The sequence below is a fragment of the Salvelinus fontinalis genome, chromosome 21, assembly GCF_029448725.1.
Source record: "Salvelinus fontinalis isolate EN_2023a chromosome 21, ASM2944872v1, whole genome shotgun sequence".
Lineage (NCBI taxonomy): Eukaryota > Metazoa > Chordata > Actinopteri > Salmoniformes > Salmonidae > Salvelinus > Salvelinus fontinalis.
This window is the reverse complement of record NC_074685.1, coordinates 40,364,635-40,390,451: the sequence shown is the minus strand read 5'-3', so window position 1 is coordinate 40,390,451 and position 25,817 is coordinate 40,364,635. Positions and strand designations below refer to the sequence as shown.

At 40.1% G+C, this 25,817-nt stretch overlaps 1 long non-coding RNA gene and 10 other non-coding genes across 11 annotated transcripts; 10 read left to right on the top strand and 1 right to left on the bottom strand.

Moving 5' to 3' along the window:
- Positions 1–1,088: 1,088 nt before the first annotated feature.
- Positions 1,089–1,170, top strand: trnal-uag (transfer RNA leucine (anticodon UAG)). Its single transcript has one exon. It is a non-coding gene; the product is annotated as a tRNA-Leu (tRNA).
- A 5,400-nt stretch (positions 1,171–6,570) lies between these two features.
- Positions 6,571–6,652, top strand: trnal-uag (transfer RNA leucine (anticodon UAG)). The gene has a single exon. It is a non-coding gene; the product is annotated as a tRNA-Leu (tRNA).
- Positions 6,653–7,941: 1,289 nt separating this feature from the next.
- Positions 7,942–8,023, top strand: trnal-uag (transfer RNA leucine (anticodon UAG)). Its single transcript has one exon. It is a non-coding gene; the product is annotated as a tRNA-Leu (tRNA).
- Positions 8,024–9,312: 1,289 nt separating this feature from the next.
- Positions 9,313–9,394, top strand: trnal-uag (transfer RNA leucine (anticodon UAG)). The gene has a single exon. It is a non-coding gene; the product is annotated as a tRNA-Leu (tRNA).
- Positions 9,395–10,683: 1,289 nt separating this feature from the next.
- Positions 10,684–10,765, top strand: trnal-uag (transfer RNA leucine (anticodon UAG)). Its single transcript has one exon. It is a non-coding gene; the product is annotated as a tRNA-Leu (tRNA).
- Positions 10,766–12,055: 1,290 nt separating this feature from the next.
- On the top strand, positions 12,056–12,138 carry trnal-uag (transfer RNA leucine (anticodon UAG)). Its single transcript has one exon. It is a non-coding gene; the product is annotated as a tRNA-Leu (tRNA).
- A 1,289-nt stretch (positions 12,139–13,427) lies between these two features.
- trnal-uag (transfer RNA leucine (anticodon UAG)) lies at positions 13,428–13,509 on the top strand. The gene has a single exon. It is a non-coding gene; the product is annotated as a tRNA-Leu (tRNA).
- A 1,290-nt stretch (positions 13,510–14,799) lies between these two features.
- trnal-uag (transfer RNA leucine (anticodon UAG)) lies at positions 14,800–14,882 on the top strand. The gene has a single exon. It is a non-coding gene; the product is annotated as a tRNA-Leu (tRNA).
- Positions 14,883–16,171: 1,289 nt separating this feature from the next.
- On the top strand, positions 16,172–16,253 carry trnal-uag (transfer RNA leucine (anticodon UAG)). Its single transcript has one exon. It is a non-coding gene; the product is annotated as a tRNA-Leu (tRNA).
- A 1,290-nt stretch (positions 16,254–17,543) lies between these two features.
- Positions 17,544–17,626, top strand: trnal-uag (transfer RNA leucine (anticodon UAG)). The gene has a single exon. It is a non-coding gene; the product is annotated as a tRNA-Leu (tRNA).
- A 4,579-nt stretch (positions 17,627–22,205) lies between these two features.
- Positions 22,206–22,556, bottom strand: LOC129819157 (uncharacterized). The gene is made up of 3 exons (XR_008754027.1): positions 22,530–22,556; positions 22,369–22,425; positions 22,206–22,264 (listed from the first exon to the last, which is right to left on the bottom strand). It is a non-coding gene; the product is annotated as an uncharacterized LOC129819157 (long non-coding RNA).
- Positions 22,557–25,817: the final 3,261 nt, after the last annotated feature.

Genomic DNA, 25,817 nt, shown 5'->3' with positions numbered 1-25,817 from the left:
TCTTGTTTATCCAGGGACTGTGTCAGATTTCAAAAAGGCTTTACGGTGAAAGCACACCATGCGATTACCTGAGGACAACGCCCCGCATACAAAAACATGAAAAACATTTTTCAACCAGGCAGGTGCGACACGAAAGTCAGAAATAGCAATATAATAAATGCCTTACCTTTGAAGATCTTCTTCTGTTGGCACTCCAAAAGGTCCCAGTTACATCACAAATGGTCCTTTTGTTCGATAAAGTCCTTCTTTATATCCATAAAAACTCTGTTTAGCTGGCACGCTTCATTCAATAATCCACCGGTTTCCCTTCTTCAAAATGCATACAAAATGAATCCCAAACGTTACCAATAAACTTATCCAAACAAGTCAAACAACGCTTATAATCAAACCTCAGGTACCCTAATAAGTAAATAAACAATTACGTTTAAGACAGAGAATAGAATGTTTAATACTGGAGATAGATAACAAAGGGCGCGCTTTCACCCAAGCGCAATTGAAACACTACAGCCAAAATGGGAGCAACTTAGAAAAACTACAACTTCTAGTTCATTTTTCCAAAAACCAGCCTGAAAGTCTTTCTAAAGACTGTTGACATCTAGTGGACGCCCTAGGAACTGCAATCTGGGAGGACTTTGCCTCATAATAAACATGAAAGCCATTGGAAACAGTGGAAGGCTGAATTTTTGGAGGGATGGTTTGTCCTCGGGGTTTCGCCTGCCATATCAGTTATGTTATACTCATAGACATGATTTGAACAGTTTTAGAACCTTTAGAGTGTCTTCTATCCAAATCTACCAATTACATGCATATCCTAGCTTCTGGGCCTGAGTAACAGGCAGTTTACATTGGGCACGCTTTTCTTCCAGACGTGAAAATACCACCCCCTATCCAAGAGAGGTTAAAGGGCTCTATAAATGTGCTCTTCAGACATAGCAGCAAAACAAATAATGTGTTGAGACAGTAAGAAAAAGCAACATGATATAAATGAAGGATACAAAAGGAAAAAAGAAAAAATAAGAGACCGAAATTAATGGTAGCTTAGCAGGCTTAGGTAACAGATGACAAAGTTTGGGATTTTATCGGTGAAGGGTAGTGTGGCCGAGTGGTCTAAGGCGCTGGATTTAGGGTCCAGTCTCTCTGGAGGCGTGGGTTCGAATCCCACTGCTGCCATCCTTTTTGTTGTTCGTGCAAGTCTTAAGTGTGGTCATCTCTTGGGTCAATTCAAACTTTGGTAGCGTTTCGATATTCATTCAAGGGAAATTACACCGATGCCATCTTTAGCACACCTCGTCCTGTGCTCTAGCGGTAAATATATAAATATTTAGCATTCATGAAAATACAAGTATTATACTTCAGCATAAAGCTTAACTTCTTGTTAATCCAGCCACTGTGTCAGATTTCAAAAAGGCTTTACGGTGAAAGCACACCATGCGATTACCTGAGGACAACGCCCCGCATACAAAAACATGAAAAACATTTTTCAACCAGGCAGGTGCGACACGAAAGTCAGAAATAGCAATATAATAAATGCCTTACCTTTGAAGATCTTCTTCTGTTGGCACTCCAAAAGGTCCCAGTTACATCACAAATGGTCCTTTTGTTCGATAAAGTCCTTCTTTATATCCATAAAAACTCTGTTTAGCTGGCACGCTTCATTCAATAATCCACCGGTTTCCCTTCTTCAAAATGCATACAAAATGGATCCCAAACGTTACCAATAAACTTATCCAAACAAGTCAAACAACGCTTATAATCAAACCTCAGGTACCCTAATAAGTAAATAAACAATTACATTTAAGACAGAGAATAGAATGTTCAATACTGGAGATAAATAACAAAGAACGCGCTTTCACCCAAGCGCAATTGAAACACTACAGGCAAAATGGGAGCAACTTAGAAAAACTACAACTTCTAGTTCATTTTTCCAAAAACCAGCCTGAAAGTCTTTCTAAAGACTGTTGACATCTAGTGGAAGACCTAGGAACTGCAATCTGGGAGGACTCTGCCTCATAATAAACATGAAAGCCATTGGAAACAGTGGAAGGCTGAATTTTTGGGGGGATAGTTTGTCCTCGGGGGTTTCGCCTGCCATATCAGTCCTGTTATACTCATAGACATGGTTTTAACAGTTTTAGAACCTTTAGAGCACATATGTCAGAGTCAAGGCCCGCGGGCCACATCCGGCCCGCGAGAAGGTTTTTTACGGCCCCTGGGATGATCTTGATTTATTATTAGAACCGGCCCGCAGACCGCAGCAAGCCGGCAGCCCGCAGATCTTTTACACGCACCAATACTACATTTCCCACAATGCAACGGTGACGCACCGAGCAGTAGGCTGCTTCATTTCAATATTTATTGGCACAGCAGTCGTCAGCATCACAGTAAAATTAACTTTCAGATACCCATCAAAAATGGCAAAACGGAAGGTGGACACTGAGAACCGGGGGTTTCAAACAAGGTGGGAGTCGGAGTATATGTTCACGGAGGTAGCTGGAAAACATGTGTGTCTTCTGTGTGGAGAAAGTGTGGCGGTACTGAAAGAGTATAATCTGAGACGACATTATGAAACGAAACACGCGGACAAAAACAAGAATATGGACATGGAACAAAGGCTACAAAAGGCAGAGGAATTAAAACGAGGCCTCAAATCTCGACAGGCTCTGTTCAAAAAAGCCAAATCACAAGGCCAGGCTGCTGTCACGGCCAGTTTTATTTTGGCAGAAGAGATCGCTAAATCAGCCCGGCCATTTACGGAGGGGGATTTCATCAAAAACTGCATGATTAAAGTTTGTGACGAAGTTTGCCCAGAAAAAAGGCAACTCTTTTTAAATGTGAGTCTGAGCAGAAACACCATTGCCGAGAGAGTAGACCAGTTGTCCATCAATCTAAAAGAGCAGCTTGTGAAAAAGGGAAAAGATTTCATTGCATATTCCTTGGCTGTGGATGAGAGCACCGACATTTCTGACATTGCCCAGTTGTCAATTTTCATCCGCGGAGTGGACTCCAGCCTAAGCGTGACAGAGGAGTTTTTGGCTTTACGTCCTATGCATGGCACAACTACGGGGCATGATTTGTATGAAGAGGTGTCAAGATGTGTAAATGAGATGGAGCTGCCTTGGGAAAAACTCGTGGGTTTGACAACCGACGGAGCACCTGCGATGTGTGGACACAGGAGCGGACTGGTGGCAAAGATACGGGAAAAGATGCAAGAGGAAAACGCGACAGGTGAGCTGACAGCTTATCATTGTATCATACACCAGGAAGCGTTGTGCGGTAAAGCCTTGAAAATGGAGCATGTAATGAGCATCATCACGCGCACAGTTAACTTTATCAGAGCCAAAGGTTTGAATCACCGCCAGTTCAAGGCATTTCTGACGGAGTTAGAAACGGAGCATGGTGATTTGCCTTATCACACAGAGGTGCGATGGCTAAGCCAGGGAAAGGTGCTTCAAAGATGTTTCGAGCTTCGTGAGGAGATTTGTCTGTTCTTGGACAGCAAAGGGAAAGACACAACACAACTCCGAGACGAAATGTTTCTGTGTGAAATGGCTTTTCTGTGTGACATTACGAGTCATCTGAATGCAATGAACTTGCAGCTGCAGGGTCGGGATCATGTCATCTCTGATATGTACAGTACAGTGAAGGCATTTAAAACCAAACTGACTCTGTGGGAGACGCAGATGCGGAAAGAAAATTTGAGCCACTTTCCCAGCTGCCAGACCATGAAAGAGAAGCTCTCTACCAGTGCGTTCCCGAGCGCACAGTTGGCTGATAAAATAGGTATGCTTGCCGCTGACTTTCGACGCCGATTTGCTGACTTTGAAGCACAAAAAAGCAGGTTGGAACTGCTCGGTAACCCATTTGCTGTTGACGTGGAAAGCTCACCACCAAACCTCCAAATGGAGTTGATTGACCTCCAATGCAATGATGCACTGAGGGCAAAATATGCGGCAGTGGGTGCTGCGGAGTTCGCCCGTTTCCTCCCCGACACAATGCCCCAGCTGCGCATCCAGGCTGCTCAAACGTTGTCTATGTTTGGCAGCACATACCTGTGTGAACAACTGTTTTCTTTGATGAACCTGAACAAAACATCACACAGAAGTCGACTTACTGCTGAACACCTCCACTCAATTCTGAGGATTTCCTCAGCTCAGAGCCTTACCCCGAACATTGATGAACTTGTGGAAAAGATGGGACACCACCAAGTATCACCCTCAACCTCAAACAAGTGAACATTACTGTGCAATCACATATTTACAGTTTTTACTCAGTTCAAGTTTAAAAGTTAAAGTTTAATATTTGTTTTCACTGCATGTTACTTCTCCTTAAACAAAGTGTTGTTTTTGATTAACCTCTACAGAGTACCTAACCCGGATCCGGGAGCACCCCCCCCCCCCCACACACTGATTAGCATCGCTAGCATAGCGTCACAATTAAATAGTAGCATCTAAATATCATTAAATCACAAGTCCAAGACACCCAATGAAAGACACAGATCTTGTGAATAAAACCACCATTTCAGATTTTTTAAATGTTTTACAGGGAAGACAAAATATGTAAATCTATTAGCTAAACACGTTAGCAAAAGACACCATTTTCTTACTCCAACAGTTTCTTACTCCATCAGGTGCTATCACCAATTCGGCTAAACTAAGATATTGATAGCCACAAACCAACAAACAAATTTATAAGATGACAGTCTGATAACATATTTATGGTATAGCATAGTTTTTTTTTTTTAAATGTGCATTTTTCAGGTATAAATCACAGTTCTACATTGCAGCTGCAATCTGATATAGTGCTGATGCAGCTAGAACAATTACAGAGACCAACGTTATATAACTAATTACTTGTCTTAAAACATTTCAGAAAAAATACACAGCGTACAGACATTGAAAGCCCAACATCTGGTGAATCCAAACAATATTTCAGATTTTTTAAATGTTTTATAGCGAAAACAAAATGTATCGCTAAATTAGCATAACGAGGCCAGCCAGAACCGGCTGGACGCGCCCGACCAGTTCACATGCACGACAGATATATGAAATAACATCGTAAATTGGGTCTTACTATTGCTGGTCTTTCATCAGAATGTTGATCAAGGTGTCCTTAGTCCTGATGAGTCGTTCAATCCATTCACAATGGCAACCTCCCCTCTTCATTTAGCCTGGGTACTGGTCGACTGGCACGGTCCATGTCCAAAGTTAAAAAACTCAAAGAACGGAACACGGCAAAACTCCCGAAAAAATTCTAATAATCTGATTAAACTATATTGAAAAAACATACATTACGGTGATATGGTCACATGTATCAAACAAACTTCGACACGGAGATAGTTTTCATCCGTAACGTCAGCATAACAAAATACAATGCCACCTCTGAAAACGCGCATTTCAGAAACCGGAAGTTGTCGGTCACGCTAAAGAAATAGGTCTTATTTCACGTCAGTACAAGATAAACAAAACATTTCTCCTCTGACGTCTTCCAGACACCCAGAGGAAGAAGAAGGAAGTGTGATTCGGGTCATAGGTCGCGTGACCATATATAGGCAGAGCTTTGAAGCGAGCATACACATCTTGCAATTTTCTTCTGGCTCAGGGAAAGTGCTGTGAAATGACCTGTGTTTGACTCAGAGACTCAATTGGAACGGTTTTAGAAACCATAGCTTGTTTTCTATCCAATGCTATATGGTTATATGCATATAGTAACAGCAATAATTGAAAAAGAGGCAGTTTAATCTGTAGAGGCAATTATGCTAATGCGAAACAGCACCCCCTGTATTCTCAAGAAGTTAATAGATTTTTGCACTTTATTTTATTGTATTTCAATCCAATTATATTTTAAAAATATTTCAGTTGAGTGGATGATAGAAAATTGCTATTATTGTTTTTTTCTTTGAAGTAAATTTAGCCCACTTTTGCTAAAATAGAAAATATAGGCTACTGATGGTGCCTTGAATACCGGTTTCTTTCATTTAATGTTCATGTTATGGGGATTTTTATATAAAGGAAATTTGTCTTTTGTGTCTGTTGAAAATTAAAGATTACTGACAGAGCCATAAGAAAATATTGCTTTATTTATCTGATCATATTGGAATATATTTGTTAGGTTTTCAGTAGGTTCAATTAGGTTCACTAGACTATATGCGTCATTTAAAAAATTTTCAATGAACATTCGAACAGTCCGGCCCTCGGCTTGTAGCTAAATTTTTTATTTGGCCCTCCGTCCATTTGACTTTGACACCCCTGCTTTAGAGTGTCTTCTATCCAAATCTACCAATTATATGCATATCCTAGCTTCTGGGCCTGAGTAACAGGCAGTTTACATTGGGCACGCTTTTCTTCCAGACGTGAAAATACCACCCCCTACCCAAGAGAGGTTAAAGGGCTCTATAAATGTGCTCTTCAGACATAGCAGCAAAACAAATAATGTGTTGAGACAGTAAGAAAAAGCAACATGATATAAATGAAGGATACAAAAGGAAAAAAGAAAAAATAAGAGACCGAAATTAATGGTAGCTTAGCAGGCTTAGGTAACAGATGACAAAGTTTGGGATTGTTGTCGGTGAAGGGTAGTGTGGCCGAGTGGTCTAAGGCGCTGGATTTAGGCTCCAGTCTCTCTGGAGGCTTGGGTTCGAATCCCACTGCTGCCATCCTTTTTGTTGTTCGTGCAAGTCTTAAGTGTGATCATCTCTTGGGTCAATTCAAACTTTGGTAGCGTTTCGATATTCATTCAAGGGAAATTACACCGATGCCATCTTTAGCACACCTCGTCCTGTGCTCTAGCGGTAAATATATAAATATTTAGCATTCATGAAAATACAAGTATTATACTTCAACATAAAGCTTAACTTCTTGTTTATCCAGGGACTGTGTCAGATTTCAAAAAGGCTTTACGGTGAAAGCACACCATGCGATTACCTGAGGACAACGCCCCGCATACAAAAACATGAAAAACATTTTTCAACCAGGCAGGTGCGACACGAAAGTCAGAAATAGCAATATAATAAATGCCTTACCTTTGAAGATCTTCTTCTGTTGGCACTCCAAAAGGTCCCAGTTACATCACAAATGGTCCTTTTGTTCGATAAAGTCCTTCTTTATATCCATAAAAACTCTGTTTAGCTGGCACGCTTCATTCAATAATCCACCGGTTTCCCTTCTTCAAAATGCATACAAAATGAATCCCAAACGTTACCAATAAACTTATCCAAACAAGTCAAACAACGCTTATAATCAAACCTCAGGTACCCTAATAAGTAAATAAACAATTACGTTTAAGACAGAGAATAGAATGTTTAATACTGGAGATAGATAACAAAGGGCGCGCTTTCACCCAAGCGCAATTGAAACACTACAGCCAAAATGGGAGCAACTTAGAAAAACTACAACTTCTAGTTCATTTTTCCAAAAACCAGCCTGAAAGTCTTTCTAAAGACTGTTGACATCTAGTGGACGCCCTAGGAACTGCAATCTGGGAGGACTTTGCCTCATAATAAACATGAAAGCCATTGGAAACAGTGGAAGGCTGAATTTTTGGAGGGATGGTTTGTCCTCGGGGTTTCGCCTGCCATATCAGTTATGTTATACTCATAGACATGATTTGAACAGTTTTAGAACCTTTAGAGTGTCTTCTATCCAAATCTACCAATTACATGCATATCCTAGCTTCTGGGCCTGAGTAACAGGCAGTTTACATTGGGCACGCTTTTCTTCCAGACGTGAAAATACCACCCCCTATCCAAGAGAGGTTAAAGGGCTCTATAAATGTGCTCTTCAGACATAGCAGCAAAACAAATAATGTGTTGAGACAGTAAGAAAAAGCAACATGATATAAATGAAGGATACAAAAGGAAAAAAGAAAAAATAAGAGACCGAAATTAATGGTAGCTTAGCAGGCTTAGGTAACAGATGACAAAGTTTGGGATTGTTGACGGTGAAGGGTAGTGTGGCCGAGTGGTCTAAGGCGCTGGATTTAGGGTCCAGTCTCTCTGGAGGCGTGGGTTCGAATCCCACCGCTGCCATCCTTTTTGTTGTTTGTGCAAGTCTTAAGTGTGGTCATCTCTTGGGTCAATTCAAACTTTGGTAGCGTTTCGATATTCATTCAAGGGAAATTACACCGATGCCATCTTTAGCACACCTCGTCCTGTGCTCTAGCGGTAAATATATAAATATTTAGCATTCATGAAAATACAAGTATTATACTTCAGCATAAAGCTTAACTTCTTGTTAATCCAGCCACTGTGTCAGATTTCAAAAAGGCTTTACGGTGAAAGCACACCATGCGATTACCTGAGGACAACGCCCCGCATACAAAAACATGAAAAACATTTTTCAACCAGGCAGGTGCGACACGAAAGTCAGAAATAGCAATATAATAAATGCCTTACCTTTGAAGATCTTCTTCTGTTGGCACTCCAAAAGGTCCCAGTTACATCACAAATGGTCCTTTTGTTCGATAAAGTCCTTCTTTATATCCATAAAAACTCTGTTTAGCTGGCACGCTTCATTCAATAATCCACCGGTTTCCCTTCTTCAAAATGCATACAAAATGGATCCCAAACGTTACCAATAAACTTATCCAAACAAGTCAAACAACGCTTATAATCAAACCTCAGGTACCCTAATAAGTAAATAAACAATTACATTTAAGACAGAGAATAGAATGTTCAATACTGGAGATAAATAACAAAGAACGCGCTTTCACCCAAGCGCAATTGAAACACTACAGGCAAAATGGGAGCAACTTAGAAAAACTACAACTTCTAGCTCATTTTTCCAAAAACCAGCCTGAAAGTCTTTCTAAAGACTGTTGACATCTAGTGGACGCCCTAGGAACTGCAATCTGGGAGGACTTTGCCTCATAATAAACATGAAAGCCATTGGAAACAGTGGAAGGCTGAATTTTTGGAGGGATGGTTTGTCCTCGGGGTTTCGCCTGCCATATCAGTTATGTTATACTCATAGACATGATTTGAACAGTTTTAGAACCTTTAGAGTGTCTTCTATCCAAATCTACCAATTACATGCATATCCTAGCTTCTGGGCCTGAGTAACAGGCAGTTTACATTGGGCACGCTTTTCTTCCAGACGTGAAAATACCACCCCCTATCCAAGAGAGGTTAAAGGGCTCTATAAATGTGCTCTTCAGACATAGCAGCAAAACAAATAATGTGTTGAGACAGTAAGAAAAAGCAACATGATATAAATGAAGGATACAAAAGGAAAAAAGAAAAAATAAGAGACCGAAATTAATGGTAGCTTAGCAGGCTTAGGTAACAGATGACAAAGTTTGGGATTGTTGACGGTGAAGGGTAGTGTGGCCGAGTGGTCTAAGGCGCTGGATTTAGGCTCCAGTCTCTCTGGAGGCGTGGGTTCGAATCCCACCGCTGCCATCCTTTTTGTTGTTCGTGCAAGTCTTAAGTGTGGTCATCTCTTGGGTCAATTCAAACTTTGGTAGCGTTTCGATATTCATTCAAGGGAAATTACACCGATGCCATCTTTAGCACACCTCGTCCTGTGCTCTAGCGGTAAATATATAAATATTTAGCATTCATGAAAATACAAGTATTATACTTCAGCATAAAGCTTAACTTCTTGTTAATCCAGCCACTGTGTCAGATTTCAAAAAGGCTTTACGGTGAAAGCACACCATGCGATTACCTGAGGACAACGCCCCGCATACAAAAACATGAAAAACATTTTTCAACCAGGCAGGTGCGACACGAAAGTCAGAAATAGCAATATAATAAATGCCTTACCTTTGAAGATCTTCTTCTGTTGGCACTCCAAAAGGTCCCAGTTACATCACAAATGGTCCTTTTGTTCGATAAAGTCCTTCTTTATATCCATAAAAACTCTGTTTAGCTGGCACGCTTCATTCAATAATCCACCGGTTTCCCTTCTTCAAAATGCATACAAAATGGATCCCAAACGTTACCAATAAACTTATCCAAACAAGTCAAACAACGCTTATAATCAAACCTCAGGTACCCTAATAAGTAAATAAACAATTACATTTAAGACAGAGAATAGAATGTTCAATACTGGAGATAAATAACAAAGAACGCGCTTTCACCCAAGCGCAATTGAAACACTACAGGCAAAATGGGAGCAACTTAGAAAAACTACAACTTCTAGTTCATTTTTCCAAAAACCAGCCTGAAAGTCTTTCTAAAGACTGTTGACATCTAGTGGACGCCCTAGGAACTGCAATCTGGGAGGACTTTGCCTCATAATAAACATGAAAGCCATTGGAAACAGTGGAAGGCTGAATTTTTGGAGGGATGGTTTGTCCTCGGGGTTTCGCCTGCCATATCAGTTATGTTATACTCATAGACATGATTTGAACAGTTTTAGAACCTTTAGAGTGTCTTCTATCCAAATCTACCAATTACATGCATATCCTAGCTTCTGGGCCTGAGTAACAGGCAGTTTACATTGGGCACGCTTTTCTTCCAGACGTGAAAATACCACCCCCTATCCAAGAGAGGTTAAAGGGCTCTATAAATGTGCTCTTCAGACATAGCAGCAAAACAAATAATGTGTTGAGACAGTAAGAAAAAGCAACATGATATAAATGAAGGATACAAAAGGAAAAAAGAAAAAATAAGAGACCGAAATTAATGGTAGCTTAGCAGGCTTAGGTAACAGATGACAAAGTTTGGGATTGTTGACGGTGAAGGGTAGTGTGGCCGAGTGGTCTAAGGCGCTGGATTTAGGGTCCAGTCTCTCTGGAGGCGTGGGTTCGAATCCCACCGCTGCCATCCTTTTTGTTGTTCGTGCAAGTCTTAAGTGTGGTCATCTCTTGGGTCAATTCAAACTTTGGTAGCGTTTCGATATTCATTCAAGGGAAATTACACCGATGCCATCTTTAGCACACCTCGTCCTGTGCTCTAGCGGTAAATATATAAATATTTAGCATTCATGAAAATACAAGTATTATACTTCAGCATAAAGCTTAACTTCTTGTTAATCCAGCCACTGTGTCAGATTTCAAAAAGGCTTTACGGTGAAAGCACACCATGCGATTACCTGAGGACAACGCCCCGCATACAAAAACATGAAAAACATTTTTCAACCAGGCAGGTGCGACACGAAAGTCAGAAATAGCAATATAATAAATGCCTTACCTTTGAAGATCTTCTTCTGTTGGCACTCCAAAAGGTCCCAGTTACATCACAAATGGTCCTTTTGTTCGATAAAGTCCTTCTTTATATCCATAAAAACTCTGTTTAGCTGGCACGCTTCATTCAATAATCCACCGGTTTCCCTTCTTCAAAATGCATACAAAATGGATCCCAAACGTTACCAATAAACTTATCCAAACAAGTCAAACAACGCTTATAATCAAACCTCAGGTACCCTAATAAGTAAATAAACAATTACATTTAAGACAGAGAATAGAATGTTCAATACTGGAGATAAATAACAAAGAACGCGCTTTCACCCAAGCGCAATTGAAACACTACAGGCAAAATGGGAGCAACTTAGAAAAACTACAACTTCTAGTTCATTTTTCCAAAAACCAGCCTGAAAGTCTTTCTAAAGACTGTTGACATCTAGTGGAAGACCTAGGAACTGCAATCTGGGAGGACTCTGCCTCATAATAAACATGAAAGCCATTGGAAACAGTGGAAGGCTGAATTTTTTGGGGGATAGTTTGTCCTCGGGGGTTTCGCCTGCCATATCAGTCCTGTTATACTCATAGACATGGTTTTAACAGTTTTAGAACCTTTAGAGTGTCTTCTATCCAAATCTACCAATTATATGCATATCCTAGCTTCTGGGCCTGAGTAACAGGCATTTTACATTGGGCACGCTTTTCTTCCAGACGTGAAAATACCACCCCCTACCCAAGAGAGGTTAAAGGGCTCTATAAATGTGCTCTTCAGACATAGCAGCAAAACAAATAATGTGTTGAGACAGTAAGAAAAAGAAACATGATATAAATGAAGGATACAAAAGGAAAAAAGAAAAAATAAGAGACCGAAATGAATGGTAGCTTAGCAGGCTTAGGTAACAGATGACAAAGTTTGGGATTGTTGTCGGTGAAGGGTAGTGTGGCCGAGTGGTCTAAGGCACTGGATTTAGGCTCCAGTCTCTCTGGAGGCGTGGGTTTGAAAACCCACTGCTGCCATCCTTTTTGTTGTTCGTGCAAGTCTTAAGTGTGGTCATCTCTTGGGTCAATTCAAACTTTGGTAGCGTTTCAATATTCATTCAAGGGAAATTACACCGATGCCATCTTTAGCACACCTCATCCTGTGCTCTAGCGGTAAATATATAAATATTTAGCATTCATGAAAATACAAGTATTATACTTCAACATAAAGCTTAACTTCTTGTTTATCCAGGGACTGTGTCAGATTTCAAAAAGGCTTTACGGTGAAAGCACACCATGCGATTACCTGAGGACAACGCCCCGCATACAAAAACATGAAAAACATTTTTCAACCAGGCAGGTGCGACACGAAAGTCAGAAATAGCAATATAATAAATGCCTTACCTTTGAAGATCTTCTTCTGTTGGCACTCCAAAAGGTCCCAGTTACATCACAAATGGTCCTTTTGTTCGATAAAGTCCTTCTTTATATCCATAAAAACTCTGTTTAGCTGGCACGCTTCATTCAATAATCCACCGGTTTCCCTTCTTCAAAATGCATACAAAATGGATCCCAAACGTTACCAATAAACTTATCCAAACAAGTCAAACAACGCTTATAATCAAACCTCAGGTACCCTAATAAGTAAATAAACAATTACATTTAAGACAGAGAATAGAATGTTCAATACTGGAGATAAATAACAAAGAACGCGCTTTCACCCAAGCGCAATTGAAACACTACAGGCAAAATGGGAGCAACTTAGAAAAACTACAACTTCTAGTTCATTTTTCCAAAAACCAGCCTGAAAGTCTTTCTAAAGACTGTTGACATCTAGTGGACGCCCTAGGAACTGCAATCTGGGAGGACTTTGCCTCATAATAAACATGAAAGCCATTGGAAACAGTGGAAGGCTGAATTTTTGGAGGGATGGTTTGTCCTCGGGGTTTCGCCTGCCATATCAGTTATGTTATACTCATAGACATGATTTGAACAGTTTTAGAACCTTTAGAGTGTCTTCTATCCAAATCTACCAATTACATGCATATCCTAGCTTCTGGGCCTGAGTAACAGGCAGTTTACATTGGGCACGCTTTTCTTCCAGACGTGAAAATACCACCCCCTATCCAAGAGAGGTTAAAGGGCTCTATAAATGTGCTCTTCAGACATAGCAGCAAAACAAATAATGTGTTGAGACAGTAAGAAAAAGCAACATGATATAAATGAAGGATACAAAAGGAAAAAAGAAAAAATAAGAGACCGAAATTAATGGTAGCTTAGCAGGCTTAGGTAACAGATGACAAAGTTTGGGATTGTTGACGGTGAAGGGTAGTGTGGCCGAGTGGTCTAAGGCGCTGGATTTAGGGTCCAGTCTCTCTGGAGGCGTGGGTTCGAATCCCACCGCTGCCATCCTTTTTGTTGTTCGTGCAAGTCTTAAGTGTGGTCATCTCTTGGGTCAATTCAAACTTTGGTAGCGTTTCGATATTCATTCAAGGGAAATTACACCGATGCCATCTTTAGCACACCTCGTCCTGTGCTCTAGCGGTAAATATATAAATATTTAGCATTCATGAAAATACAAGTATTATACTTCAGCATAAAGCTTAACTTCTTGTTAATCCAGCCACTGTGTCAGATTTCAAAAAGGCTTTACGGTGAAAGCACACCATGCGATTACCTGAGGACAACGCCCCGCATACAAAAACATGAAAAACATTTTTCAACCAGGCAGGTGCGACACGAAAGTCAGAAATAGCAATATAATAAATGCCTTACCTTTGAAGATCTTCTTCTGTTGGCACTCCAAAAGGTCCCAGTTACATCACAAATGGTCCTTTTGTTCGATAAAGTCCTTCTTTATATCCATAAAAACTCTGTTTAGCTGGCACGCTTCATTCAATAATCCACCGGTTTCCCTTCTTCAAAATGCATACAAAATGGATCCCAAACGTTACCAATAAACTTATCCAAACAAGTCAAACAACGCTTATAATCAAACCTCAGGTACCCTAATAAGTAAATAAACAATTACATTTAAGACAGAGAATAGAATGTTCAATACTGGAGATAAATAACAAAGAACGCGCTTTCACCCAAGCGCAATTGAAACACTACAGGCAAAATGGGAGCAACTTAGAAAAACTACAACTTCTAGTTCATTTTTCCAAAAACCAGCCTGAAAGTCTTTCTAAAGACTGTTGACATCTAGTGGAAGACCTAGGAACTGCAATCTGGGAGGACTCTGCCTCATAATAAACATGAAAGCCATTGGAAACAGTGGAAGGCTGAATTTTTTGGGGGATAGTTTGTCCTCGGGGGTTTCGCCTGCCATATCAGTCCTGTTATACTCATAGACATGGTTTTAACAGTTTTAGAACCTTTAGAGTGTCTTCTATCCAAATCTACCAATTATATGCATATCCTAGCTTCTGGGCCTGAGTAACAGGCAGTTTACATTGGGCACGCTTTTCTTCCAGACGTGAAAATACCACCCCCTACCCAAGAGAGGTTAAAGGGCTCTATAAATGTGCTCTTCAGACATAGCAGCAAAACAAATAATGTGTTGAGACAGTAAGAAAAAGAAACATGATATAAATGAAGGATACAAAAGGAAAAAAGAAAAAATAAGAGACCGAAATGAATGGTAGCTTAGCAGGCTTAGGTAACAGATGACAAAGTTTGGGATTGTTGTCGGTGAAGGGTAGTGTGGCCGAGTGGTCTAAGGCACTGGATTTAGGCTCCAGTCTCTCTGGAGGCGTGGGTTTGAAAACCCACTGCTGCCATCCTTTTTGTTGTTCGTGCAAGTCTTAAGTGTGGTCATCTCTTGGGTCAATTCAAACTTTGGTAGCGTTTCAATATTCATTCAAGGGAAATTACACCGATGCCATCTTTAGCACACCTCATCCTGTGCTCTAGCGGTAAATATATAAATATTTAGCATTCATGAAAATACAAGTATTATACTTCAACATAAAGCTTAACTTCTTGTTTATCCAGGGACTGTGTCAGATTTCAAAAAGGCTTTACGGTGAAAGCACACCATGCGATTACCTGAGGACAACGCCCCGCATACAAAAACATGAAAAACATTTTTCAACCAGGCAGGTGCGACACGAAAGTCAGAAATAGCAATATAATAAATGCCTTACCTTTGAAGATCTTCTTCTGTTGGCACTCCAAAAGGTCCCAGTTACATCACAAATGGTCCTTTTGTTCGATAAAGTCCTTCTTTATATCCATAAAAACTCTGTTTAGCTGGCACGCTTCATTCAATAATCCACCGGTTTCCCTTCTTCAAAATGCATACAAAATGGATCCCAAACGTTACCAATAAACTTATCCAAACAAGTCAAACAACGCTTATAATCAAACCTCAGGTACCCTAATAAGTAAATAAACAATTACATTTAAGACAGAGAATAGAATGTTCAATACTGGAGATAAATAACAAAGAACGCGCTTTCACCCAAGCGCAATTGAAACACTACAGGCAAAATGGGAGCAACTTAGAAAAACTACAACTTCTAGTTCATTTTTCCAAAAACCAGCCTGAAAGTCTTTCTAAAGACTGTTGACATCTAGTGGACGCCCTAGGAACTGCAATCTGGGAGGACTTTGCCTCATAATAAACATGAAAGCCATTGGAAACAGTGGAAGGCTGAATTTTTGGAGGGATGGTTTGTCCTCGGGGTTTCGCCTGCCATATCAGTTATGTTATACTCATAGACATGATTTGAACAGTTTTAGAACCTTTAGAGTGTCTTCTATCCAAATCTACCAATTACATGCATATCCTAGCTTCTGGGCCTGAGTAACAGGCAGTTTACATTGGGCACGCTTTTCTTCCAGACGTGAAAATACCACCCCCTATCCAAGAGAGGTTAAAGGGCTCTATAAATGTGCTCTTCAGACATAGCAGCAAAACAAATAATGTGTTGAGACAGTAAGAAAAAGCAACATGATATAAATGAAGGATACAAAAGGAAAAAAGAAAAAATAAGAGACCGAAATTAATGGTAGCTTAGCAGGCTTAGGTAACAGATGACAAAGTTTGGGATTGTTGACGGTGAAGGGTAGTGTGGCCGAGTGGTCTAAGGCGCTGGATTTAGGGTCCAGTCTCTCTGGAGGCGTGGGTTCGAATCCCACCGCTGCCATCCTTTTTGTTGTTCGTGCAAGTCTTAAGTGTGGTCATCTCTTGGGTCAATTCAAACTTTGGTAGCGTTTCGATATTCATTCAAGGGAAATTACACCGATGCCATCTTTAGCACACCTCGTCCTGTGCTCTAGCGGTAAATATATAAATATTTAGCATTCATGAAAATACAAGTATTATACTTCAGCATAAAGCTTAACTTCTTGTTAATCCAGCCACTGTGTCAGATTTCAAAAAGGCTTTACGGTGAAAGCACACCATGCGATTACCTGAGGACAACGCCCCGCATACAAAAACATGAAAAACATTTTTCAACCAGGCAGGTGCGACACGAAAGTCAGAAATAGCAATATAATAAATGCCTTACCTTTGAAGATCTTCTTCTGTTGGCACTCCAAAAGGTCCCAGTTACATCACAAATGGTCCTTTTGTTCGATAAAGTCCTTCTTTATATCCATAAAAACTCTGTTTAGCTGGCACGCTTCATTCAATAATCCACCGGTTTCCCTTCTTCAAAATGCATACAAAATGGATCCCAAACGTTACCAATAAACTTATCCAAACAAGTCAAACAACGCTTATAATCAAACCTCAGGTACCCTAATAAGTAAATAAACAATTACATTTAAGACAGAGAATAGAATGTTCAATACTGGAGATAAATAACAAAGAACGCGCTTTCACCCAAGCGCAATTGAAACACTACAGGCAAAATGGGAGCAACTTAGAAAAACTACAACTTCTAGTTCATTTTTCCAAAAACCAGCCTGAAAGTCTTTCTAAAGACTGTTGACATCTAGTGGAAGACCTAGGAACTGCAATCTGGGAGGACTCTGCCTCATAATAAACATGAAAGCCATTGGAAACAGTGGAAGGCTGAATTTTTTGGGGGATAGTTTGTCCTCGGGGGTTTCGCCTGCCATATCAGTCCTGTTATACTCATAGACATGGTTTTAACAGTTTTAGAACCTTTAGAGTGTCTTCTATCCAAATCTACCAATTATATGCATATCCTAGCTTCTGGGCCTGAGTAACAGGCATTTTACATTGGGCACGCTTTTCTTCCAGACGTGAAAATACCACCCCCTACCCAAGAGAGGTTAAAGGGCTCTATAAATGTGCTCTTCAGACATAGCAGCAAAACAAATAATGTGTTGAGACAGTAAGAAAAAGAAACATGATATAAATGAAGGATACAAAAGGAAAAAAGAAAAAATAAGAGACCGAAATGAATGGTAGCTTAGCAGGCTTAGGTAACAGATGACAAAGTTTGGGATTGTTGTCGGTGAAGGGTAGTGTGGCCGAGTGGTCTAAGGCACTGGATTTAGGCTCCAGTCTCTCTGGAGGCGTGGGTTTGAAAACCCACTGCTGCCATCCTTTTTGTTGTTCGTGCAAGTCTTAAGTGTGGTCATCTCTTGGGTCAATTCAAACTTTGGTAGCGTTTCAATATTCATTCAAGGGAAATTACACCGATGCCATCTTTAGCACACCTCGTCCTGTGCTCTAGCGGTAAATATATAAATATTTAGCATTCATGAAAATACAAGTATTATACTTCAACATAAAGCTTAACTTCTTGTTTATCCAGGGACTGTGTCAGATTTCAAAAAGGCTTTACGGTGAAAGCACACCATGCGATTACCTGAGGACAACGCCCCGCATACAAAAACATGAAAAACATTTTTCAACCAGGCAGGTGCGACACGAAAGTCAGAAATAGCAATATAATAAATGCCTTACCTTTGAAGATCTTCTTCTGTTGGCACTCCAAAAGGTCCCAGTTACATCACAAATGGTCCTTTTGTTCGATAAAGTCCTTCTTTATATCCATAAAAACTCTGTTTAGCTGGCACGCTTCATTCAATAATCCACCGGTTTCCCTTCTTCAAAATGCATACAAACTGGATCCCAAACGTTACCAATAAACTTATCCAAACAAGTCAAACAACGCTTATAATCAAACCTCAGGTACCCTAATAAGTAAATAAACAATTACATTTAAGACAGAGAATAGAATGTTCAATACTGGAGATAAATAACAAAGAACGCGCTTTCACCCAAGCGCAATTGAAACACTACAGGCAAAATGGGAGCAACTTAGAAAAACTACAACTTCTAGCTCATTTTTCCAAAAACCAGCCTGAAAGTCTTTCTAAAGACTGTTGACATCTAGTGGAAGACCTAGGAACTGCAATCTGGGAGGACTTTGCCTCATAATAAACATGAAAGCCATTGGAAACAATGGAAGGCTGAATTTTTGGGGGGATAGTTTGTCCTCGGGGTTTCGCCTGCTATGTCAGTTCTGTTATACTCATAGACATGATTTTAACAGTTTCAGAACCTTTAGAGTGTCTTCTTTCCAAATCTACCAATTATATGCATATCCGAGCTTCTGGGCCTGAGTAACAGGCAGTTTACATTGGGCACGCATTTCTTCAGGACGTGAAAATACCACCCCCTACCCAAGAGAGGTTAAAGGGCTCTATAAATGTGCTCTTCAGACATAGCAGCAAAACAAATCATGTGTTGAGAAAGTAAGAAAAAGCAACATGATGTAAATGAAGGATACAAAAGGAAAAATGAAAAAGAAGAGACCACTTATCCACTTAAAATCCACTTAAAATCAGTGTAGATTAAGAGGAGGAGACAGGTTTTAAAACGTATTGTAAGGCTTGGGACAATTGAGACATGGATTGTGTATGTGTGCCATTCAGAGGGTAAATGGGCAAGACAAAATATTTACGTGCTTTTCAACGGGGCATGGTAGTACGTGCCAGGAGTACCAGTTTGTCTCAAGAACTGCAACGCTGAAGTTTTTTTTAACGTGTATCAAGAATGGTCCACCACTCAAAAGACATACAGCCAACTTGACACAACTGTGGGAAGCATTGGAGTCAACATGGGCCAACATCCCTGTGAATGTGTTGTACACTCAGTACAATAATAGTATTGGTACCGTGTTCTTGCCGTAAAAACACTGTTTTAAAAAAAACTAAAAATGGCATATCAGTTTGGATACTAGGCTGCAAGTGGGACAACATTTCATTTTTGCAGGGGGGTGTTGTAAGGGGCTTAATACAGTTGTATTCCAGCCACTAGTGTGTACTCTGGTGAAGCCCATGGGGAATAAAGAAATATAGTTGAAGTGAATTGGAAAGAGTAAGAATGAAAAACTAAAGAAAGACTGTAAATGGCTGTTACCTGTGCTAACATGATTAAAAGTGAAGTAAACCGTACTTTTCGCGTTGTAGTTTATATGATAAGCTCATTGGAAGGGTAACATATACAGGATGTACATAAATGGGAATAAACACATGACACAGAAAATAAAAATACTGACCTTTAGGAATTCAAAATGCATCTAAATATATTTTGTTCTGTCTATGGAATACATTAAAAACATGTTTTGGTTTTTTAAAATATATGTAAATGTAAATGTAGGAAGTCCAAAAGCACAAAAACAATTTTTTTTATGTCTAAAATAAAATATGTGTGTATAATATATACTTGTCTGTAACGTAAAGCAATGCAGAAGCAATAAGCATTGTAAATGATGATAGAACACATGAAATTAATGTGAACATGAGGACACAAAGGAGAGATTTAATGAAAAGATTATCTTTTAATACATTTGAAATGCTGAAGTTTTTTAATGCTGAAAAGATCTATGTATGGCAAATCCACTCTGGGCAAATGGCCTGTTGGACAAAAATAGTTAACATCCTTGCTACTTCAGCCATTTGCTATGTTAAAGTAAAATCTCAGTTAATGATGAATGGATACAATTTGGAAGGATTTTCCAGAGTCATACCTCAGTAGGGTAGAGTGTCAGGTGGCACAACCATTGGTGCCATGAGGTCAAAGTGTGAAGGAGGGAGCAAGCCAGAGAGCTGTCTAGGAAGCAGTCCAGGCCCATGGCTTGGAGGCTTTGAGTTGGTCCCATCATTGTAGGGTATCTGCTGCCCCATAGACCTGCTGGTAGTGGGAAAGGTGTTAACAGGAGACCATCAGGAACATCTATGATCGGCTGACACAGTCTTGGTTAACTTCTAGTTCCTCCCAAACCTGGATCCGGGAGCACCCCCATCAGTAAAAAAAGCTGACTAGCATAGCCTAGCATAGCGTCACAAGTAAATACTAGCATCTAAATATCATTAAATCACAAGTCCAAGACACCAGATGAAAGATACACATCTTGTGAATCCAGCCATCATTTCTGATTTTTAAAATGTTTTACAGGGAAGACACAATATGTAAATCTATTAGCTAACCACGTTAGCAAAAGACACCACTTTTTTTACTCCACCATTTTTTTACTGCATCAGTAGCTATCACAAATTCGACCAAATAAAGATATAAATAGCCACTAACCAAGAAACAACTTCATCAGATGACAGTCTGATAACATATTTATTGTATAGCATATGTTTTGTTAGAAAAATGTGCATATTTCAGGTATAAATCATAGTTTACCATTGCAGCCACCATCACAACTCTCACCAAAGCAACTAGAATAACTACAGAGACCATCGTGTATTATCTAATTACTCATCATAAAACATTTATGAAAAATACACAGCGTACAGCAAATGAAAGACACAGATCTTGTGAATCCAGCCAATACTTCAGATTTTCTAAGTGTTTAACAGCGAAAACACAATATAGCATTTATTAGCTTACCACAATAGCCAGAAACACAACACCATTTACCAGCAGCAAAGGTTAGCGATCGTAACAAACAGGCAAAAGATATATAATTTTTGACTAACCTTGATATTCTTCATCAGATGACAGTCCTGTAACATCATATTACACAATGCATATAGGGTTTGTTCGAAAATGTGCATATTTAGCGGCACAAATCGTGGTTATACAATGTGATTAGTGGCCTAAACTTCAAGCAATCTGTCCGGCGCCATCTTGGAGAGGCACCTATTCTAATCGATAAGTAATCATAAACTTGACAAAAAAAATACAGGTTGGACAGCAAATGAAAGATACATTAGTTCTTAATGCAACCGCTGTGTTAGATTTTTAAAATTAACGTTACTGCGCAATACAGCGTGCGCTAAAGCGAGACCGCACCGAAATTCATGGTGGAATTATTATTTGACATTTGTCAACATAAATACGAATTAACAGCATAAAGACTGCTTACTATTTACTGAGCTTCCATCAGAATCTTGGGCAAGGTGTCCTTTCTCCAGAACAATCGTCTTTTGGTTGAAAGATGTCCTCTTCTCCTGTAGAAATAGCAGCTAACGATAGCCACCCACTGGAGAGGTGTCCAACTCGTGAAAGCGCGTCACAAAGAAATCCCAGAAAATCGCAATAAACTGATATAAACTGCTATAAGTCGGTTTAAATTAACTACCTTATGATGTCTTTAACACCTATAACGAATAAAAACATGACCGGAGATATGGAACTGCTAAAACGAAAGCTTTTCTTTTGCAGGACGCCATTGTGATGTCCCTCTTGCGCCAGGCGCCCCGTTGAAAAGAGCAGTACTTCCATGAGCTTTTATAGTCCCCCAGATGGTGCAATCCACTCCATTCAAATTTTCACCGCTTACTGACATCTAGAGGAAGGCGTATGCAGTGCATGTAGCCCCATAGCTTACATGGGGACTTATAAACTGACCTCAGAACAGGGACCTCGATTTCAGAAATCTCACTTCCTGACAGGAAATGTGCTGCAGAATGAGTTCTGTTTCACTCAGAGAAATAATTCAAACGGTTTTAGAAACTAGAGAGTGTTTTCTATCCAATAGTAGTAATAATATGCATATTGTACGAGCAAGAATTGAGTACGAGGCAGTTTAATTTGGGAACGAAATTATTACAAAGTGCAAATAGCACCCCCTATTGACAAAAGGATTTAAACCACATGTATTCTAAAGCAATATTCACCTGCTTTCATAGAGTAAGGATTCACTCCTTTGGGGACACTGCTAGTGTTCCCCTGATATCCACATGTCCCCATCGGTGGAGGTGGTGGTACACACTTGTTCTGTAAAACACATCAACACATTTTCCAAATTGTTAGTAATATTATCACAGTTGAAATACAATGGTTGTTCACTGTTTTTAATTTCATTGAATTTAAGCTTGTACCTCAGCCTTGGGCTCAGTTTTGTTAACCCATCTGTGCAGAGTTGGATCCCAGACAATCTGAGGAGGAAGATATTAGCAATGTGAAACAAGCCACAATATATATTTTTTAATCCACTCAATTGTCTCTACATAGAATATAGTGTTAATAACCAGTTCCTTACAGATCTGTCTTTGTCCTCAGGTAGTGTTACGGCTATCGTCATATTCTTCCTCCTCCTCGGACGAGGAGAGGCGAGACGGATCGGACCAATACGCAGAGTGGTTAGTGTTCATAATGATTTATTAAAATGAAACTGATTACTGAATTACAAAACAAATTAACGAAGTGCATAAACCGATACAGTACCGTGTGGTGCAACAAACACAGACACGGAAACAAACACCCACAAAACACACGTGAAACCCAGGCTGCCTAAGTATGATTCTCAATCATGGACAACGATTGACAGCTGTCTCTGATTGAGAATCATACCCGGCCGAACACAAACATCCCAACATAGAAAATCAAACATAGACAAACCCACCCAACTCACGCCCTGACCAACTAAATAAATACAAGAAAAAGGAAAACAGGTCAGGAACGTGACAGGTAGATGAACCTCCTTATTAACTCTTCCACTCCCAAAGACCCACCTGAGCCAGCCTCCACTGTTATTGTGAACAGCAGGGGTCTCGGGCTCAGCCACCGGCCGGCTGCCAGTCTGGCACTGAGGGTTGGCCTCGGAGTGTTCCGGCTTGGTGATGAACATCATAGCAGGATGCTCAACATATCTAAGTCGGACATCTGTAATAAGTGGGATAAGTCAGGCCACTCTGGTCATGTCACCATACAGAATAATTACTAACTGACAGGTAGGAACGTCTCGCTCTGATACTCTGTTACAACCCAATCTTAACCTACACGCAGTCACAGGGATTACTGGGAGGTTACTCCAGGACTCTGCGATCGCATTGTTTTGGTTGCAAAATCAAAATCAACAATTCCCTGCATAATATGAAGGCTTACAAATTTGACCAATCACCAAATTATTTCTGCAAAAAATAGTCACATAATCACAATATTATCGCATAGAACTGACCCATTACCACAGTACATAAAGAGGGCTCGCAATTTCAACCAATCACGGCACATTTACCCAGTAATATGGTTCAATCAAGCCACACGTCAACACAGTTTTTTTACTTGTCAGCGCATTTTTGCAACAAATTGGACAAAATAATTGCATATTGCTATGCAAAATGTCATAATTGTCGCTGCAAAATCTAGCATATTTATCCGCAAATATCCAAAAAATCCATGCGAAATCCTGGAAAGATTCACTGGAGTATGAAAATGTATACACTCACTACTTTAAGTCGCTCTGGATAAGAGCGTCTGCTAAATGACTAAAATGTAAAAGTAAAATGGAGCTAAACCTGTTTTATGTAGAAAATGCATGAAAGTATTACAGCTATACACTCACATGAGCCATACATTTTATCTATCACAACTTATTCTCACGCTATCACAATGGTAATTTCTTTACTAATTAGGTAAGTTCAAGTGACCTCTTCTCTTGGAATAGAAATCCACAGGTGGACTACACGCTCCACCATCCCATTTCCACAGTGGTGCCACCATGGGGATGATGGGAGTTGGTTGTGGATGATTGTTTCCATTCTTCACAGGGACACTGGCCATTGGGAAGATTCCCTCCCTCTGCGCAGTGACACTGTCCATCAGAAGGATCAACTCCCTCTGTGCAGGGATGAGGCCTGATGCTCAGAGGATCTTCTCCTTTCGCACAGTGACAGTAGCAGCTGGAAGAAACCCCTCCCTCTGTGCAGGGACACTGGCTGTGAGGAGGATGTCCTCCCTCTCTTCAGGGATGAGGCCTGATGCTCGTAGGATCTCCTCCCTCTCAGCAGTGATGCTAGCTGCTGGGAGAATCCCCTCCCTCTGTGCAGGGACACTGGCTGTTTGGAGGATACCCTCCCTCTGTGACGGGATGAGGCCTGATGGCAAACCTTTTGCCTCATCCCTCTTAACCATTACATTTTTCAATTACTCATCAATCCAAGGGGATTCAACAGTTTTTATAGTAATTTTCTTAATGGGTGCATGCTTATTAGTAACTGGAGTAAGCAATTTCATAAATGTGTCAAGTGCAGCGTCTGGTTGCTCCTCATGACACACCACAGACCAGAAAATATTATTTGCATCAACCTATGAATCACTACAAAACTTATTGTATGACATCTTATACACTATATTAGGCCCAGTCTATTATATTGTGATCACTGCATCCTATGGATTTGTATACTGCTTTAATGCAAATTTCTGCAGCATTAGTAAAGATGTGATCAATATATGTTGATGAATTCATTCCTGTACTGTTTCTAACTACCCTGGTAGGTTGAACCAGGTTGCAGGCAATAGTTACAGTTTGAAGCTTTCTCTTAAGTGGGCAGCCTGATGAAAGCCAGTCAATATTCTAAAAGTTAGAAAGTCCAGTAAAGCTCCTGTAAAAGTGACTTCCAAAGTTGTGAAGTAGCAGTAAATAGAGATGTTAATACCAACTGTAGACGAGTGTGCCATGTGCAGTTTATATTCGGAGTAAAAATACAAAATTAACGGATGTATTTTTCCGGACCCATACAGGCCGTCTGTAAATACACCCGATACAAAAAAATGTAATTAAATGAAAGTAGACTCTAGCCTGTTTTAAATGTTACTTTCTGCAACAAATCACGCTCGACACAGAGCTCACTAGACTGAACCCCTGATTCTAAACCTGAGAAGCCCACTGCATGTGACAGAACATTACCAAAAGCAAAAAGATACTCAAAAGCAGAGGTCGTCGTATGTCTTTTAAGTCATTTTTCCAATAAGCATAGCATAGGCCTACTGTATTTACAGCCGCAGCATGACCCCTCTTCCTTTTGATTGGTTCCATCTCCGGCCACACACTTCAGGTGGCGTCCAGCTCCAAAGCGCTTGGCGTGACATTCCAAGCCAACCTAAAATTGGACTTGCACATCTGTGACATTACCGAAGGCTCCAGACTTTCTCCAACTAGTGCTCGAGTACAGCGCTCTGGTCTGGCACCCAGGTCTCACAGCCCACCAACACAACCAACTTGAGAAGGTCAAACAATGCGGGCCCCATTATCGCCAGTAATGGGGCCCACATCATTATTGGCTACAAGAAGCATTTGTCGGCAGTTATCTTGGCTAAAGGCTGTGCAACCATATACTAAATTGTAAACTTTTGAACGTCCAATAACTAGGTGTGGAGAGAGTTTTTAGAAGAAATTGTGAAATATTTAAGATAAGTGCAAGGGTGCCAATATATTTGGTTGCAACTGTATATCTGGCATCTGTATCTAAAATGGTTAATGCGAAATAGTTAATCTAAGTTTGGATAAATGTGTATATATCTGCTACTTTTGGAGGCCAAGTAGCTATCA